At 40.8% G+C, this 17907-nt stretch overlaps 2 long non-coding RNA genes across 2 annotated transcripts in view; one reads left to right on the forward strand and one right to left on the reverse strand.

Moving 5' to 3' along the window:
* Positions 1-936: 936 nt before the first annotated feature.
* LOC116741452 lies at positions 937-17657 on the reverse strand. The gene is made up of 4 exons (XR_004346161.1): positions 17606-17657; positions 14023-14061; positions 12582-12663; positions 937-1253 (listed from the first exon to the last, which is right to left on the reverse strand). It is a non-coding gene; the product is annotated as an uncharacterized LOC116741452 (long non-coding RNA).
* Positions 1314-17907, forward strand: part of LOC116741454 — a 401610-nt gene continuing 385016 nt past the window's right edge. Inside the window, exon 1 of the long non-coding RNA XR_004346163.1 lies at positions 1314-1639. This is a non-coding gene — a long non-coding RNA (uncharacterized LOC116741454). The remainder of the gene's footprint in view (positions 1640-17907) is intronic.

Raw genomic sequence — 17907 nt, forward strand, 5'->3', positions numbered from 1 at the left:
TACAGATGGCCAAGAAGCACATGAAAAGCTACTCAACATCACTAATTATTAGAGAAATGCAAATCAAATCTACAATGAGGTATCACCTCACACCAGTTAGAATGGGCATCATCAGAAAATCTACAAACAACAAATGCTGGAGAGGGTGTGGAGAAAAGGGAACCCTCTTGCACTGTTGGTGGGAATGTAAATTGATACAGCCACTATGGAGAACAGTATGGAGGTTCCTTAAAGAACTAAAAATAGAATTACCATAGTAGCAGTCCCACTACTGGGCATATACCCAGAGAAAACCATAATTCAAAAAGACACATGCACCCCAATGTTCATTGCAGCACTATTTACAATAGCCGGGTCATGGAAGCAACCTAAATGCTCATCGACAGATGAATGGATAAAGATGAAGTGGTACATATATACAGTCGAATATTACTCAGCCATAAAACGGAAAGAAATTAGGTCATTTGTAGAGACGTGGATGGATCTAGAGACTGTCATACAGAGTGAAGTAAGTCAGAAAGAGAAAGACAAATATCGTAGATTAACGTATATATGTGGAACCTAGAAAATGGTACAGAGGAACCAGTTTGCCTAGCAGAAATTGAGACACAGAAGTAGAGAATAAACATATGGGGGAAAGTGGCAGGGGGTGGCGGTGGTGATGTGCTGAATTGGGCGATTGGGATTGACATGTATACACTGATGTGTATAAAATGGGTGACTAATAGGAACAGATAAATAAAAATAAACATAAAAAATATTCTGGGATCACAGAATTTGCAGATGCAAATTAAATGCTACTTTAAGATAACTCCGTTTTCAGTTCAGTCACTATCGTTCAACACTTCTATTGCCATCCGTTTTATAGAGAATATTCTGAGGTGTTATCAGTAATTATTCTCAAGTATTTACAAAAAACTCCTATAAAGAGGGTCTTTCAGGATTATTTAATGAACCTGGTTTTCAGCTGTCGGTAACCAACACTTAGACCCCGCCCCATACGTGGCCTCAGCGCAAGTAGTGGACGTCTGGTCTCCGCGCAGTCGCAGACGCCTCTTCCGGCGATGTGTGTGCGTGCTCGACGCAGCTACGCCTGCAGCAGAAGCCTGAGTGAGGCCGGCTTTGCTTCGTCTCTTTCCTTCTCCTTGGATGCCCGGTAGGATGCTGTACCTGGCTGTTGAGAGGGTGTTATCCTGGGTGGCGGGTTCCAGGTGTTACGGAGACAAGCACTACCAGCGTTTGAAGACATGCCCCTGTTTTAAGGAGAGATGTGTTTGGTAGAACAATGTTGAAAAACAGCTATTGGAGCAGATTCCTGGCGTTAATGTGGAACAGCCGACAGCTCTGTGGTACTCTAAAGAGATGGTGGCTGGAGACCTAGTGAGTGGCATGCTGTCTCATGTATTCGGGTGTTCTGGCTTTTGAAGAAATGCTTCTGGACCAGAGAACAGAGTGAGGCCCGTGGGCACCGGACTTCAGCATTGGGTGAGGGGCGGCTTCCTCGTCCCGTACAAATCGTCTTGCTCGCTGGCTGCCGAGGAGGACCGGGGCTCTGGCTCCCACCTGCAGGCAGTGGCGTCTGTCTGGACCTAGCTGGCAGGAGAGGCTGTATGCAGCTCCAGCGACCGGTGGCAATAAGGTAAGACAGCCCCTGTTCGGGGCTCTAGATTAATGCAAAGTATTTCGGGATCTAAAAGAAAATGACCTGATCCTCCCGGTCCCTCTGTTTCTCCTGAAACTCTTTCTTGTATTCAGGACCTTTAGTACTTCTGCCGGAGTAGGTGCTTCTCCCAGATGTCAGACTGCTCTGGGGCCTGTCGAGCATTGTGTCTGGGGCCCCCTCGCCAGCTCTCATGTCATTGATAGCCACATGGAATTACGTACCATCACGAACCCTTTCTGTCCCAAATACCACAGGCAGGCTTTGCCCAAATTGCTTTCACCTGGGTAGAGTGACGACCCTTTAGCCCCAGGAGCCCAGCTGTGTGGGGTTTTGACTACTTGAGAATTTATCTCAGCTGTTACTCAAACCAGCCCTTGTGGTCCCTGAAGTTCCTATTTTCTGGGGAAATCCAAGCCAGTCTTGGCTGTGGGAATCAACTGAAGGAGACTGTCCTTTACCTAAAAGCTACAAGTGTAAATTAACTAGTCCTTCAGTCTTGGCATTTCCTTGGTTACCCATTTAAAGACAGAAGCGCTAAATACAGTCAGTGTGCTTTTTAGTTGTCAGTTCTATGAAGGTGAAAATGCTTTTTACATTGGCGTTCCTATATTACTGGGCACCAGTGTATATAGGCCATGTGTTGGAAATAGACAAAAAGGTATCCTTTGATTATAGCATGTTAAATGTATTTGTGCAGGTTTGCATAAAATCCTTTCTGTATGCATCCCTTCATTAGGTTTTCTGTTACGGTGGTTTGGTAAAAATGTGGTTTTGCGGGCTGGGCAGTTCTAACTACATTCATCTTCCTGTCAGAATCTCTCTTACTAAGGTGGTGTTCCGCTGGTCTAGCTCGGCATGTGTAAGAGGAGGTAGCAAACAGCTTTTATGGGCCTCTGGCTGGCTTTGTTTAGTATGGCGTTGCTAATCGTAACCCCGGTATGTCACACCTCTAGAAAAGAAAAACACAGTAGCCTAATGCACATTATCTTTGCTTTTAAAAAAAAAAGTAAAAATAGGGCTCTGTACTGGGAAAGAAGTCTGCATTTGCAAGGGACATTTGTTCAAAATCAGCTATGTTCCTAATATTACAAAAGGTGTTATATTAGGCTTCAACTTTACCTAATTACAAATAAATGACAAGGTTTATGTGTCATAGCATGTTTAAGGCTATCTTGCCCGACCAACGGTTTCATACAAAAAATACAAAACTGTATTTCTCTTCATGAACTAAGTTAAAAAACAAAATACCCCGAAAAACCCCAAACGGAAACACATTAAAGGGGGCATAGAGTAGTGGAAAGAGTAGGAAAAAGGAATTGTGTTTTGGCCATCCCACTAACTAGTCATGTAATTCTGTGCTAGTTCCTTCATCCATTGCATTTCAAATTTCCATATATAAGATGAAGATGAGAATAATAACTTTCTAAAAAGTTGTTAAGACTAAATGAAATAATGTTTGTGGAAAATGTCTTGTAAAATGTGAAGCTTTATACACACTGGTAAGTGTAAAATGACTCATCCTGAAGCCATTTAAAAATCTTGTACAGCACAGGGTATCCTTGGATATGGGAGTAGCAAAGATCAGTCTTATAGGAACTATATCATTCCCACAACTCAGCCCCAAATGCTGACTGTAAGTATTATACAGAATAGCCTACACCAAATTCTATCCATAAGGTAGAAGGTTTAGTTTTTGAGATTTGAGGTTTTTGCTGTGCCAGTGACTTGTAATTGCTGCATTTCCCTAGAAGTGAGCTAAACTACATGCGGAAACTAGAAAAATAAATGGACTACACACACACACACACACACACACACACACACACACACACACACAGCTCATGTCAGAAAACTAATTCCACCTATATTCATAGCACATTTTTCTTCTTACCAAGCATCTCTAATATACATGTCACTTAATCTTCATGACAACCTTGAGAATTATTATCTCAAAATTCGAGAGATGGGGAAATGAAGTTTACTGGGTAAGTGACTTGCTGTGTGTTAGCAGACGGGGAACCTGAATTCTATCTAACCCAGAATTCTAACCCAGATCTTCTGACCACATGAAAGTAAATATTCTGAAGTAATTGAGTGCATAGTACACTAATTTATGTATAGATACCACATTAAAAGAAATACACATTTTTTTAGAAACACCAATGACCTGGAAGGAGACCTACCAATCAGTCCCCAGAAAAAAGCTGAATTGTGAGTCTTTTTCTAAATTGTCGTCACTTCTGCTTTCATCATGTTTCCTTGTCTGTAAGTGCTGAGGATCTGACTTCTTGCTCTGGAGTCAAGACCATGTCTCGTGCACACAACTGCAGTCGCTCCTTAGCTCTGTAAATATTATATTTATCTTAATATTTCACAGGACCTCTGATTTACTACTTGGTAAACTTCCCGCTTCATGAACAAGTAGTTAACTGAATCACATGTGAGTGATATAAGCAGTTAAACACGTCGTGATCAACATTGCAGGAGTCTAGTCCTTTAGCGTGTAAACATAAGCCGATAACTCCTGGGGCCAGGGACAAAATCTCACTTCCCATCACAGATCCACTTTAGAGGAGCCTGGAGTTTTGGTGAAAGTGTCGTGTCTCTGTGGGCGAGAAAGCCCAGAGTAACTGGTTTATAATAAAGGTGAATGATAAAACTTTCACAAGTTGCCTTAGTTATAATTTCTTCTAGTTACTCATATATACAAGGCCACCTATGTGACTTAAGACAGAGCTGCAGTTTTAATGGAAAATTATCCTTTATGGCTTTATTTGTTCCACTGTGACCACTGCCGACATTACATTGATCATCCATGAAAGGGCACTTTGAGATCATGCAAATATTCTGCAAAGAGTAAAGTATAATAAACAAGTAAGGTACTAGTATGCATGAATAATAGTAATAAATACCGTGATCACTACCTGACTTTCTTTTTGAGATATAATTATTTTAATTTATTTTTATTGAAGTACAGTTAAATTACAGTGTTGTATTAATTATTGCTGTACAGCAAAGTAAATCAGTTATACATATATATATATTCTTTTTCGTATTCTTTTCCATTATGGTTTATCACAGGATAATGAATATAGTTCCCTGTGCTATAGAGTTGGACCTTGTTGTTTATCCATCCTATATATAATAGTTAGCATCTGCTAATCCCAAACTCCCATTCCTTCCCTCCCCCACCTCTCTCCCCCTTGGCAACCCCCAGACTATGTCTATTCTCTATGTCCCTGATTCTACTTCTGTTTCATAGATAGGTTCATTTGTGTCATATTTTAGATTTCACATATGAGTGATATCATATGGTATATGTCTTTCTCTTTCTGACTTACTTCACTTAGTATGATAAACTCTAGTTGAATCCATGACCACCTGACTTTTAAAAAAATTTAATTAATTTATTTATGGCTGTATTGCATCTTCTTTGCTGCACGTGGGCTTTCTCTAGCTGCAGCGGGCGGGAGCTACTCTTTGTTGCGGTGCACAGGCTTCTCATTGCAGTAGCTTCTCTTGTTGCAGAGCACGGGCTCTAGGCGCACAGGCTTCAGTAGTTGTGGCACGTGGACTCAGTAGCTGTGGCTTGTGGGCTCTAGAGTGCAGGCTCATTAGTTGTGGCGCACGGGCTTAGCTGCTCCGAGGCACGTGGGATCTTCCCGGACCAGGGCTCAAACCCGTGTCCCCTGCATTGGCAGGCGGATTCTTAACCACTGCGCCACCAGGGAGGCCCCCACCTGACTTTTTAATCTGTAATTATACTAGTTAATATTTAGGTAGCATCCACTGTGTGTTGGGCGTGGTGCAGCATGTTTTCGATACCTCAGTCCAAATAATACCTCTTTTTAATAGTAAAGATGATATACCATCTGTGCGTGTAAATAGTTCTTCTGCTTTCTGTGGAAAGGAACCCATCACAACAGTTGTTCTTATAAGCGTGACTTTCGTACTGTTTGATTATTGCTGACCTTGATGTTTCTTCCCAGTAACACGTTTGAGGTGGCGAATGGATGGGAAAAAAGTGTGTGTATCCTGAACAATAGTTTACAAATAGAAACACGTAGGCACCCAAAAGATACCTGGAATTCTCTTTAAATTTGTACTCTTGCATACTATATAAAAATGGGGGACTGGGATACTGGGACATACTCATGTGCCTTATGAATGATAAAAATTTAAGGCATGTTCAGTATAATTTAAGCTTTAAATGTATTTTAATGTATTCAATTTTATTGTGATTTTATCATTTAAAATGGTAAACTTAGCTAACTCTATTATTCAGAACATTTATTAACCCGTTCGTCACCTTTTTTTTTAATTGGTATTTTCTGGCTCTACCAAATACAGTGTACAACAACGAAGACAGCCCGGTTGGGGGTTCAGACCATTGGCTGGAGAGTTAGGTAACGAGAACTCAAGACTGGCCGTTATCAACTCCTTGTGGGAGAATTTCCTTGGGCAAGTTAAGTCACTTCTCTCAGGGCCCAATTTCCTCATCTCTAAAATGAAAGTGCTCAGACTGGAGTACCAGAGTTCATGGCAGTCCAGAGTGAATACACTTTTCATGTTGAAATTATGATAAAGAGACCAAAGACTTAGTGATCTCAAAAAGCGCTTCACACTTTTGTTATTGTGAAAGATTCAAAAAACATATTCAGCAAACATTGAATGAATTCTTTCCATGTACTTGTTACTAAATTAAGCTGACAGTTTCATTAATTACTGATGGCTCTCATTCGGCTTGGGGTCAGGGTTGCTAGATAAAATACAGGACCCCCAATTACATTCAGCTGTCCCATGCAGTGTTTGGGACATACATTAAAAAAGTTGTTCATTGTTTTTCTGAAATTCAGATCTAACTGGGGATCCTGTATTTTCATTTGCTAAACCTGGTGATTTAGTGGGTCAGAAAGGGTGAGGAGAGGGGAGCAAAACTGAATTGAAGGAGAGTAGACCGAAGAACTTTTGGAATTATCTAGTAGTGAATTTAGTAATAAACAGAAGGAGATGAAATGGTCAAGTAGCATTTCCCAAAGTTGATTCTGTTGGACCAGCGCTGGGTGAAACTCTGTTAATGAAGGGGAAAAGTCCTTCTTTATAAACGGTAAAGTCAGTTGGAGAAATACTTTACATTTTATCCTCCTCTTAAGCAAAGTTATTTTTCTTACTGCAAGACTTCTCAGGGCATTTATCGGTGAAAGTTAATTTCTCAGTGGGAAATAGTCTATGTTGAGCTGCCCGTGCTTATTTGACCAGGATCCCTTCTTTGTGGTCTTAGAATACCTATCAACAATCCACAGTGTTCCTCAAACACACTTTGTGAACGTCAACGTTAAGAATACCACAACGGTGTACCGCGCGGATCAGTCGTTCTAAACAGCACGGAGGCTCCTCCCTGATTGGGCAGACGTGTGGGTCATTGTGGTTAGTTATTCAGGGAGTAACTGTCCTGGGTTACTCCAAACCACAGATAACTGCCAGCCATCATTACACAGCACAAATATATTCACCTAAAACGCCAGTTCAGTGCATACCAGCAATGCTGATTATAAAACACTGTAAGTAGTTAAGGTAGCGTGGTAGCAGCAGACCCAGTATGGAAAGCATTCTCAGTCTAAATTTGTCATCTGTAACCTGTTAATGATAGATACTCAAAAGGGTCCAGCGTTTGATTGCAAAGGAAACAAAAACCCATGTGTACACCAAGCTTGTTTGTTGTTTGAAAAAAGAATGTCACTACTTTGAAAATTAATATGTACTGTCATGGTAGACGAGGTATTTTTTGTTTAAACATGTTATTAAATTCATAACCATTTTTAGCCATTAACTTTTATCAGTGAACACACTGAAATACTGTCATGTGGACCTCATCTGTTAATAGGCTGGTAATCCTCTTCGGAGTGACTACAGCTGTTCCCAAACAATTCGGTGCAGTGGCTTAACTGCCGCTAAGCCTTAGAAGTCAGTTCACCTTCCGTCCTTCTCCCGTCCTCAAAACCAACCTGAATCAAATGCTAGTTGATGATGAGAATGCTACAGAGCAAGTCCACAGAATAAGTGAGGGGGTGGAGCCCAAGGTTTTAGGATAATCACAAACTTAGTAAATCTATTTCTGAAAAACTGAAAGTATTCTTAACAGTTTGTCCACTGGTAATAATAACAACGACAATAACATGTACTGAATGTTTGCTCCGTGCCTGACACACTGTTCAGTGCTTTGCAAGCTTTATCAGATCCTGTAATCCTCATGGCAGCCCTCTGAGGTACTAGTCTCCTCTCCGCTGTACAGATGAGAGAGCTGAGGTATAGAGAGCTAAGTCATTTGTGCAAGATCATATCCCTAGAAAGGGCAGTTCACGGATTCGAATTCTAAGTCTGGATTCAAACCCAAATTCATAACCACTATACAATACCTCTGCAAAGTGGAAGGACTTACTGTGAGCACACATCACTTGTGAGTGTATTTTCTCTGCCAGGACAGACACAGACCCCCACCGTTAATCGGATTACAAAGTCAGTAATTGGGTTCCCAGAACATGTGGTTAAAAGACTGAGTACAGGGCACAAGAAGGCTAATGTCAGATTTAGGGAGGTGGGAAAGTCAAGCACCTCTGAATGAGGAAATCACAGGGAACTTGATACCGGTTTTAGAAGCATACAGCCGAAGCCTGAAAACACTGAATTTTGAGCACAGTGTGTTGTAAAGAACACTAATGTGATTGTAAATTTTCTGAAGATTTGTCCAGTATAAAATTGCTAAACTCTCATTTCCTTTAGAAATCAACATTTCTGAGCTGGTCTCTTGCAAAAGAAACCCAAAAGGTTTTAGTTCTTAAAGGGTTTGGGACCTTGATATTGCACAGGTCGGAGGAGCTAAGTTTTTTCTTTTTATTTGATGAGTAAGCATAACTGGATCTATAAGGCAAAACTTGGAATTAAATGATATGAACTTCTAAATTTGTTTTCAAAAACATCTCAGAAAATATCAACCATCAACAGAGAGGAAAGAGTAGGAGTTTGAAGTAAAAATGACTTCAGTTTTACAATTTATATGGTGATGTCCTCATTGTGGTAGCATGTTACTTTGGTGGTCCCCAGTGGACCCTGCCTCTCAGTATTCCACGAGGGAGGTCCCTCGTGGAAGACTGGCCCTTGGATCTGCGTCAGCCAGTAGAGTGTGGTTGAATTTCTGGGCCTAAGCCTTAAGAAGGCCTGGCAGCTTCTGCTTGCAGACTTGGTAGGAAACTACTTACAATGTAAGAAGTTGGACTGCGCTGGGACTGCCGTTCTTAAAAAGCGTAGCCTAGCCACGTGGAGAGGCCCCATGTATCCATAAATAGGCAGGCCCTAGAAGACAACCTCAGCTGAGCTCCCAGCTGACAACCACCAACTTGCCAGCCAGCTGAATGAGACTGTCTTGGAACTGGCTCCTGCAGCCCCAGCTGAGGCACCCCAAAACGATGCCATGCGGAGCAGGTACCCCTACAGAGTCCCACCTAAGCTGCAGAATGGGGAGCAAATAAGTGAAATAGTTGTTGTGTTATGCCTCCAAGTTTTGAGTTAATTTTTTTTTTTTTGGCTGCGCTGCACGGCATGTGGGACCTTAGCTCCCTGATCAGGGATTCAACCCGGGCCCCCTGCCGTGGAAGCACAGAGTCTTAACCACTGCACCGCCAGGGAAGTCCCTTGAGTTAATTTTTAATGCAACAATACATAGACATAATTATACCAGATCTTTTCCCCTCCTCCCAAAATTGTTTTGGAGGAGACATTCATCTGTTTGTTTATTGGTTTTATAAAGTGGTAACAACTTTACCATATTATACTCTTTCCCTTCCCCCAGCTTTGTATTGGAGGAAGCATTCATTCTTTCAGTGTTTCCAAGTCCTCCTGTTGCGTGCTGTTGGGCCCTAGATACCCAAAGATGAGAAGGAGACTCAGAAAATCATTTAGCCTAACAAAGGAGACAGAAACATTCACACACAGCATCTGTTTTGTGTGCTAGAACACTGTGTGCCTAGTGCAATGGCAGCACGGAGAAGGGATCAACTCATGTGCCAGTGGCTGGGCTGGGGCGGGGGGTGGTGTCAGCATCTTCCAGGAAATGTCCTAGAAGGAACGGCATTTGTGTTAAGCCTTGAAAGATGAAAGGAATTCTCCCAGGTGGAGAAAGAGTCGTATGGGGGTCATTCTGTGCCAGAGGAAGAGCAGTAGCAAAGTTCTGAGAGCGTGAGATAATGTGATGGTTAGAGCAAGCGAAGTCTTCTGCGGCCATAGTGTAAGGTGCAGGAACAGTGGTTACCCAGCTGTCCAAACAGACAGAAGCCTTGAAGGCCATTCTCATCAGTTTGGCTTGAGGACAAGGTAAAGCCTTGTGAACGATTTTTTTAAATTGTACTTAAATGAAGTGTAATTTACACACAGTATAATGTCTAACATCTTAAGTTCAATGACTTTTAATGTATGCAAATACCTATGCGACCACCACTCGGACCAAGGTGAGGCCAGCGTAATATGAGAAACCCTGACAAGGATGTCAGGAGCATAGGGCCATATGTCCTGAACAAAATATTAGAAAATGCAGCAACTGAACAAAGGATGATACATCAAGACCAAGTGATCAAGAATGCAAGGTTGGTTTACTATTAAGGAAATCAATAATGTAAATCACCACATTAGTAGAATAGAAAACCACATGATCTCGATAGATGCAGATAAAACAACTGATAAAATTCAATATTCATTCATGATAAAAATTTTCATCCGAGTTATTTAATGCAAGGCAAAGCCATGGCTACATCTGTGCTGTTCAGAGTAGAAGGCTCTTTGTGAAGCAGTCACAGTTCTTGGTCCTTGAACAGGGAGCTACAGTATGACGTTCTCTGGGAAAAGTTTCCAGGGGTATGGGAGAAAGCAAAATCCACAGATATCCAACTCTACCATTGGAGGAACTATGCCAAGTGCTGACTCCAAGTGAGCAGTAAATTAACTCCAGACCTCTTTAAGAGCTATGCAGGCCAGGAAGGACTCAGACAGAGTCCATGAAAAACGTGATTGCTCTACACATCACAGGCAGCAGTGCTAATGGATATTGTTTACATGTCTCTGAGCCTGGCTGCTCTATGCTGAAATAGAAATGAAACAAATTAAAAGTTGAGTAGCTCAGGTCTTTAGTAATGGCTCATGGCAATAAAGGTAACAGATGGAAGCCTGAATCCTAGTTTTGTATGCCACTCTCCAGCTGTGTGCCCTTTGGAAAGACAGGTTACCCCCCGGGTTTGTTGCTGGATCTGTGAAATAAGTGGGTTAGATTAGATGGGCCTTGGTATGAGTCACATCTGGATTTCAGTCCTGGCTCTGTCCTTTACCATCTATGTGACTGGTGCCTCAGTTTCTACATCTGTATAGTGGACAGAAACCGCAATGTGTTCCTCTGAAGATTAAGTGAGATCATGTAAGCAGAGCACTTAACACATTCACTGCACATATTGACCACTAAATAAAGGTAGATGTTATTAATGTTCTTAAGAATTAGCTATTAGGGTCTAAAATGCCATAATGATAAATAGTAGACTGGAAATACTAATTTTCTCTGACATGGAAATTGGTAAGTGTTGCGGAAAGCTTTGAAATTCTGCATGTCCCACCTATCACAGGTGGTACTGTAAGAAGCTCGAATAATTTTAGCAGGAAGGAAAACAGAAGGGTAGATATTCTTTCATGATTTAATCTTGGTAATGTACCAGTGATTTCATTACTATGTGCAAAGAAACTATGACATTTCCTATACTCTGATAAGTACTAAGTGAAAAATCTAATTAAATGATGCATCCATAGAATTTCCATAGAATGTAATTAATGAGACAGCCAGAACCCCTATTGATTAAGCTGGTGAATTTAATCAAATAGTATGTTTATCTAAGTAACCCAACAAGAGTCTGACGTCCACAGTCAGGCATGTGGTTTTGCCAGTTGTAAATAAGCTGCCCACAGGAACAAAGTACCCCCTTAGAGAATGGGAAATTTAATGATCTGTGTTTGCAACATAGCACGTTGTATCAAATAAATGACTGCTTTTTCCGAAAGTCATATTCATCGTATCTGAGTTTGAACTATTCAGTTGGGCCAAATATTTAAACTGGAAATATTCATGAGAGAGTTGTAAATGATATTACTTTGGGACCATGTCCCCACCATCCATCTGACACGTTCTTACTTACGGGCAATCACAGCCCAAGTCATGAAGCACTTGTAATGGCTACAGTGGGACTGCGTTTTCTGTGGCCTTCTGGGTAGTCCTAGAAGCTTAGCTACCCCCCGTCCCCCCACTGGCCTGCTGCATTGCTTACCACCTCTAATACCCTTGAACTTGTTATTTCGGCTTCAGGAAGATGCTGTCCCCATCACGGCCACAGTGGTGAGAGCAGGCTTGTGGAGTCTTTTTCAAACTTCCTTCTACAGCTCTTCCGTACCTTTCGTAACTTGGGCTTGGGTTTGTGGGTAGGGGAGGGTCACTAACTCTGTTCTGTACTCAGAACAGAGTCAAGTTTGCTCTACTCAGACCCTCCTTTTCTTCTAACCCTTCCGCTAACCACAGGAACGGGAGGGGTGGCTGTCACTTTAAGAGGGCTAGGCTTCCGGGATTACTTCACTTGGTCCTCTGTTGATGTTTGGGAGGTGCCATGCCTTGCAAGTTACACTTTAAATAGAGGGCCCACCCCAACATCATTTGGAACGTGTAGAAAACCTCGGATTCAATGAAAATGTACAACCTCGAGGCAGAAGTCAGCACAGAACCGCCGACAGTTTTAGAATAGAACAACTAGGGGAGTTTGAAAGCCCGGTCTAGAATAATAGCCGCCCTGGAAAGAAAGTGCTTTTCTGGCAAGCAGTGTGGCTTTGGAGTTGGACTCACCTGGCGTGTCCCTGGCTCCACGGCTCACTAGCTGTGTGATTCTGGATGCGTTTCGACTTGCTGGGGCTCTGCTTCCTCCTCCCTAAAAAGGAGACCTGTGCTTTGAGTCTGCTGCCCGCCACATGATAACAACACTACGTTACGTCAGCTAGAAGTAGGCTGCCTTGTATGATAAAATGAATGCAATGATTGTAAATACTGACTCACTAGAATGTCACTTAGATCTAGACTCAAAGTGGGGAGACCTTGCCCAAGAATGAGCTCAGCCATTTCCTAGCTATGCGACCTTGGGAAAGTCCCCCAAGTTCTCTGGAATGGATTCAACTACACCCACCTAGGATCAGCGTGAAGTTTAAATGAGTTGCCACGTGTGGAAGTGCTTTTAATAAAGCTATAAATTTAAACTTTAAAAAAAAGCTATGAAAGTAAGATAGGGGGGCTTCCCTGGTGGCGCAGTGGTTGAGAGTCCGCCTGCTGATGCAGGGGACATGGGTTCGTGCCCCGGTCCGGGAGGATCCCACATGCCGCGGAGCGGCTGGGCCCGTGAGCCATGGCCGCTGAGCCTGCGCGTCCGGAGCCTGTGCTCTGCAACAGGAGAGGCCACAACAGTGAGAGGCCCGCGTACCAAAAAAAGAAAAAAAAAAAAAAGATAGGTTATTCTATTAATATGTTATTGCAGTGCTATTAAATGTAGTGATTGTTTATAATATTTTTAAAGGAACTGGTCATTTTTCTGCACCTGAGATCCAGTGGTAGGACTGTTATGAGCAGAAACTTTCAAAATGAGCCACATGGTAGAAAATGGCTGCCGATGAATTATTTGCAGTTAGTGATCTGTAGTTTTTGTTGGAACCAAATTAAAATCATCTGGCTATCTCTGACCTCCCATATAACCCTTCTGAACAGGAAAAGAGAGACTTTTCTACAACAGATAATACATCAAAAGACACACGATGGTTCTATTTTCTGGACGCGCAGGCTCAGCGGCCATGGCTCACGGGCCCAGCCGCTCCGCGGCACGTGGGATCTTCCTGGACCGGGGCACGAACCCGCGTCCCCTGCATCGGCAGGCGGACTCTCAACCACTGCACCACCAGGGAAGCCCCTATATTCTTTTTAAATATAGCACTCAGAAATGGTGGTGGAGAGAGAAATGATTAATGTCGAAGAGTAGCCATTTTATAGGCCCATCTCAAACTACAAATGCAAAATAGTCAGGAGGGCAAATTAGCTTTTATACCTACTCTTTCTACAAACAATTTTTTTTTTTTTTTACCTTTTAGGGGAAATTTCCACATCTTCAGGAAGAAGCAAATTATATAGTGTTTTTTTCCCCCCTCATAAAATGTCTAGAGTAAATGTTTAAGTCTTTCTCAAACAGCCCTCATTTTCTGTTTTCTTCTAAAGAAGTTTTACACTTGACAAGTACTTAGACACTCACCCGTCCTTTGATGAAGATTTAAGGTTATTTACTGCAGCCCTGGAAATAAAATTTGGCTTAGTCAATTTTGGCCAAATAGAAATAATTTAAAAAATGCTATGGTTTCTTGTCCACTTGTAACAATTTTGTCCCCTTGCTGGGTTGGTCCTGGATTCCTAAACATAACCTGTACATAACTGACAGCACTATGATTCTGCTACTTGCCCTCTTCAAAGCAATATCACTTAAGCTATCCACAGGTTTCAATGTACTTAAACAAATACGTCATTCCTAATCTAGAGTTGGACCCTCATAAATGGTTAGTTAGACCGTCTGCTATATCGTTAGGACTGGAAGTCCATTTTCTAATGTCTCAAAGCCTTCGATTGTAGTGCAGACCATGGATTCAGATGTGATGGCAGAAGTCCCCCAGGAAGTATTGCAAATATGTGTAACTTCCAGCCAAAGCAGTCTGCATAAACAAGCAATCACACAAACCACGTCATTTGGTTTGACCCAAAGTTATGGCAGGAATGTCCTCAGAGCCACTCATTGCCATATAGGTAGACCATTTTCATTACCCTCTGCTCATACAGAAAACCCAAATGGCTCAGCAAATATTGACTGAATTATAATTCTGACATCGTTAATCTTTTTCTTCACAGACTTGAGGTTTACATCTTACTCCCAATTTCATAAAATGAAAGTGAATAAAGAAGTTTAATCAGCAAATAATCTGAATACAATAAAAAAGATCCCAGAAGATAAATTCCACAAGCATGATAAGAGGCTTTTAGGGCAGCCCTGCAAAAAGTCTCTTTTGAAAGTTGCACCCTTTGCGTAAAAATATCTATGAGCAGAATAAAATATTTAAACAAGCAATATTAACTAAAAAAGAAAACCTCAGCATTAGAAAAGCGCACACACTCAGGCTCTCCCTTCCCATTTAGGAAGCTTCCTGTGTTTCGTCATCACCTTTTAAATAGAAAGTTTTGTGCTCTGTTGGACTGGGCAAGGATTTCAGACCCATGGGCCTCCAAAAGAAATCCACACCATGTGTTAGGGGAGCAAAGAGTTCTATGGCACATTGCTGCTAGCTGGGTACACTCCTGTGTCATCTTTCTCTGTATCATGTTTTTTAGCATTGCTTTCTTATTTATAAGCTCCCTGCTGTAGTTGCTTTATTTCACACATTACCAAATGTAGCATCTAATATGATGGTTCTTACACGTAGATAACTCCTGAGTGAATGAATGAATGAATAGGCATTCAGTAATAACTATGGATTGTTTCAAGCCAACTAAAGGAAAAAAAACTTTGATTTCTTTGTCTTGACCCATCTTATTTTCCCCCCCAAATGTTTAACACCATTCTCTATTCCAGAATGCATGAAAATGCATAAAAAGGACCAACTAGGGTATGTGTGTGTGTGTGAAGTGATATACACAAACATAAAATAACAATCTTCATATAATGTTCTTTCCTTCCAGTCTCTGTAAAAAATATGCTCCATGCAACGTTCTTTTCTCGTATTTAATGATTTTACTAGTTAGGTACTCAGAAATAAACATAGCACTGCCAGCTTGCTTACAGAAGGCAGAGCAGCGAGAGATGGTAAAGGGACTGGAGTGAAGGTTGTCACCAGAGGATGAGACTGACAGAAAATCCTTTCCTGTGTTTTGGGCCACCGCTGCCCTCTAGGGGACACATGGAAAATAAGCAAAGTCTCTCATGCTTGTGCTAGAAATTTAAGACCTTGGAAAGTCATCTTGTCTGCCTAACTTTTATTAAGGAAAGCTTAATGAAAAGCTAATTAAAATTACTTCAACGATAGCTGTATCATCCTAAGAAATCTTTACATCACATGCTTTTCTAGGATCAGCTAATTTAGAGTCACTCTCAGCTGGTAAGAAGTTCTTCATTCTGTCTATCCTGACTTCCCTGCAGAATTTTAAACATGTTATTTCTTGTCCTGTTAAGGAACAGCTGCTTGTTATGACTAACGTGTTAGTCACTGTTTGTACTTTTACCTTTCAGTGCTCCAACAACCAGAAACCCCGGCTCTTTCAGCCTTTCTTTATAAAGTCATTTTGTACCGAGGAAAATGTGCAAACATTTCCGAAGTTGCCAACTTGTTACTTATTTCTAGACAAAAGAATTTGAAGTGAAGAGCAAAAATCAACTTGTGATTTTTACATGGGAGATACAACTTAAAATACACTCAGGGCTTTCAAGCTTCTTTATATAAAACTTGAAAAATTAGGGACAGTATCTACTGTAATCCTACTGTATAGGCAGAAATCAATCTGCTTTCATTTCTGAATCTTAAAGGAGAATTTAAATAATACTAAAGTGAGGTTTCTGGAAGTAAATATTCTGCCTTAAGAGAAAATTTCATGACTTTAGGGTGATATTGTGGAAGAGTCACTTATAAAATATCTACTTGTTCATCCGTTTAACATTTGTTGAGTATTCCATTACTCAAAAGATACTATATTAGGGGTTCTAGGTGTGCAAAGAAACTTACCATTCAGTAGAAAAGTTAATATAGTATTACAGTATCTCATTTTGTCCTGTATTAGGTTTGATTTTATTCAATAAGTATTATCGAAATGCTTAGTTTTTATGTATATTATCTACTAGACTTCAAGCATCTTGAGAAAAGAGAATTTATTTTGCTCATCTTTATATCACCAGTACCTTGGATGATTTAACTTCTCAAGCCTAACAGTAGACCTTTAAGTGTGTGTTGTTAGTCTTAGTTTCTAGATAAAGTAAATTATTCAGCAATTTATAAGCTAGAATGTAATTGAGATTTAAATCCAGGTGTGTCTGATCATTGATATTATGATTCCTCCCTGCTTATATGCCTAGCATAGTGCCTGGCACATAGTAGGTGTTCAATAAATATTTGTAGAAGAATTATTCGTGTGCTTTTCCCAAGTAGTATATTCTTTGCTTTCATTTTGGTATCTCAGGGGCTTCAAACGGGTCCCCAATAATTAAGTGTTGAATGAATGAATATAGATTTCTTAGGAAGTCTCTTTTGAGCATTTTTCCATTACCTTCATTCTTATGGTATAGCCTTAATGGTAGAATAAAGCCTGAAGACTAAATGAGACAATATTTTATGACATATGGTATCGATGGTGATCTCTAACCAGCTATCCTGGAATTCATTTTCGGCTAAACTCAGGACATCAGATAGGTCATTGACCTGCCTTCTTGGCAATTCCATTGTCCCAAAATTGGAGGAAATGAATGGAGGAACTGATAGTTCAAAAAAATCAAGTTCTGACTCATAAGGGAGAGCCAGTTGAGCAGGTGGAAGTAACAGGAATCTTAAAGAACGATAAAAATAGAGTTTTAAAAACTGTGATGGGGATAGAAGTTCTGAAAAATATCAGAGAAGTATGGTAAATTTATGAGAACAGATTTTAAAAGTTCAGGGAACAGATTAGAAGAATTCTATAGCATATAGGTTTCAAAAGGAAAAATGCCTTGAAAAGATTGAGGAGCTTGCAAAAATTCTAAACATACCCTAAAGCTCTTAACGTCATTTTTTTCGGTATTAGGATTATGAGTAATTTCTTTAAAATTTTACCTCTCCACATTTTTGTCTATGAAGTGGTCTTCAGATGGTCAGAGCAATTCTGATTATATTATCATCTAAAAAAATAAAACAAAAGTTACTTTAAAACAATTTCTGCCATGTAGCTGCACATCATTCTGCTGTGGTGGTTTTTATAGGACCTTCTTTCCAGTGTCTCTGCATCTCTGCTCTAAATAATCCATTTATTGCTTCATTCAGTAAGCGTATGTTTACCGAGAAACTTCCATGTAGCAGCAGTGTTCCAGGCGCTGAGACTCTGATACGAACAAGGTCACATCCTTGTTTTTAGAGAG

Source organism: Phocoena sinus, chromosome 16 (assembly GCF_008692025.1).
Source record: "Phocoena sinus isolate mPhoSin1 chromosome 16, mPhoSin1.pri, whole genome shotgun sequence".
NCBI classification, from domain to species: Eukaryota; Metazoa; Chordata; class Mammalia; order Artiodactyla; family Phocoenidae; genus Phocoena; species Phocoena sinus.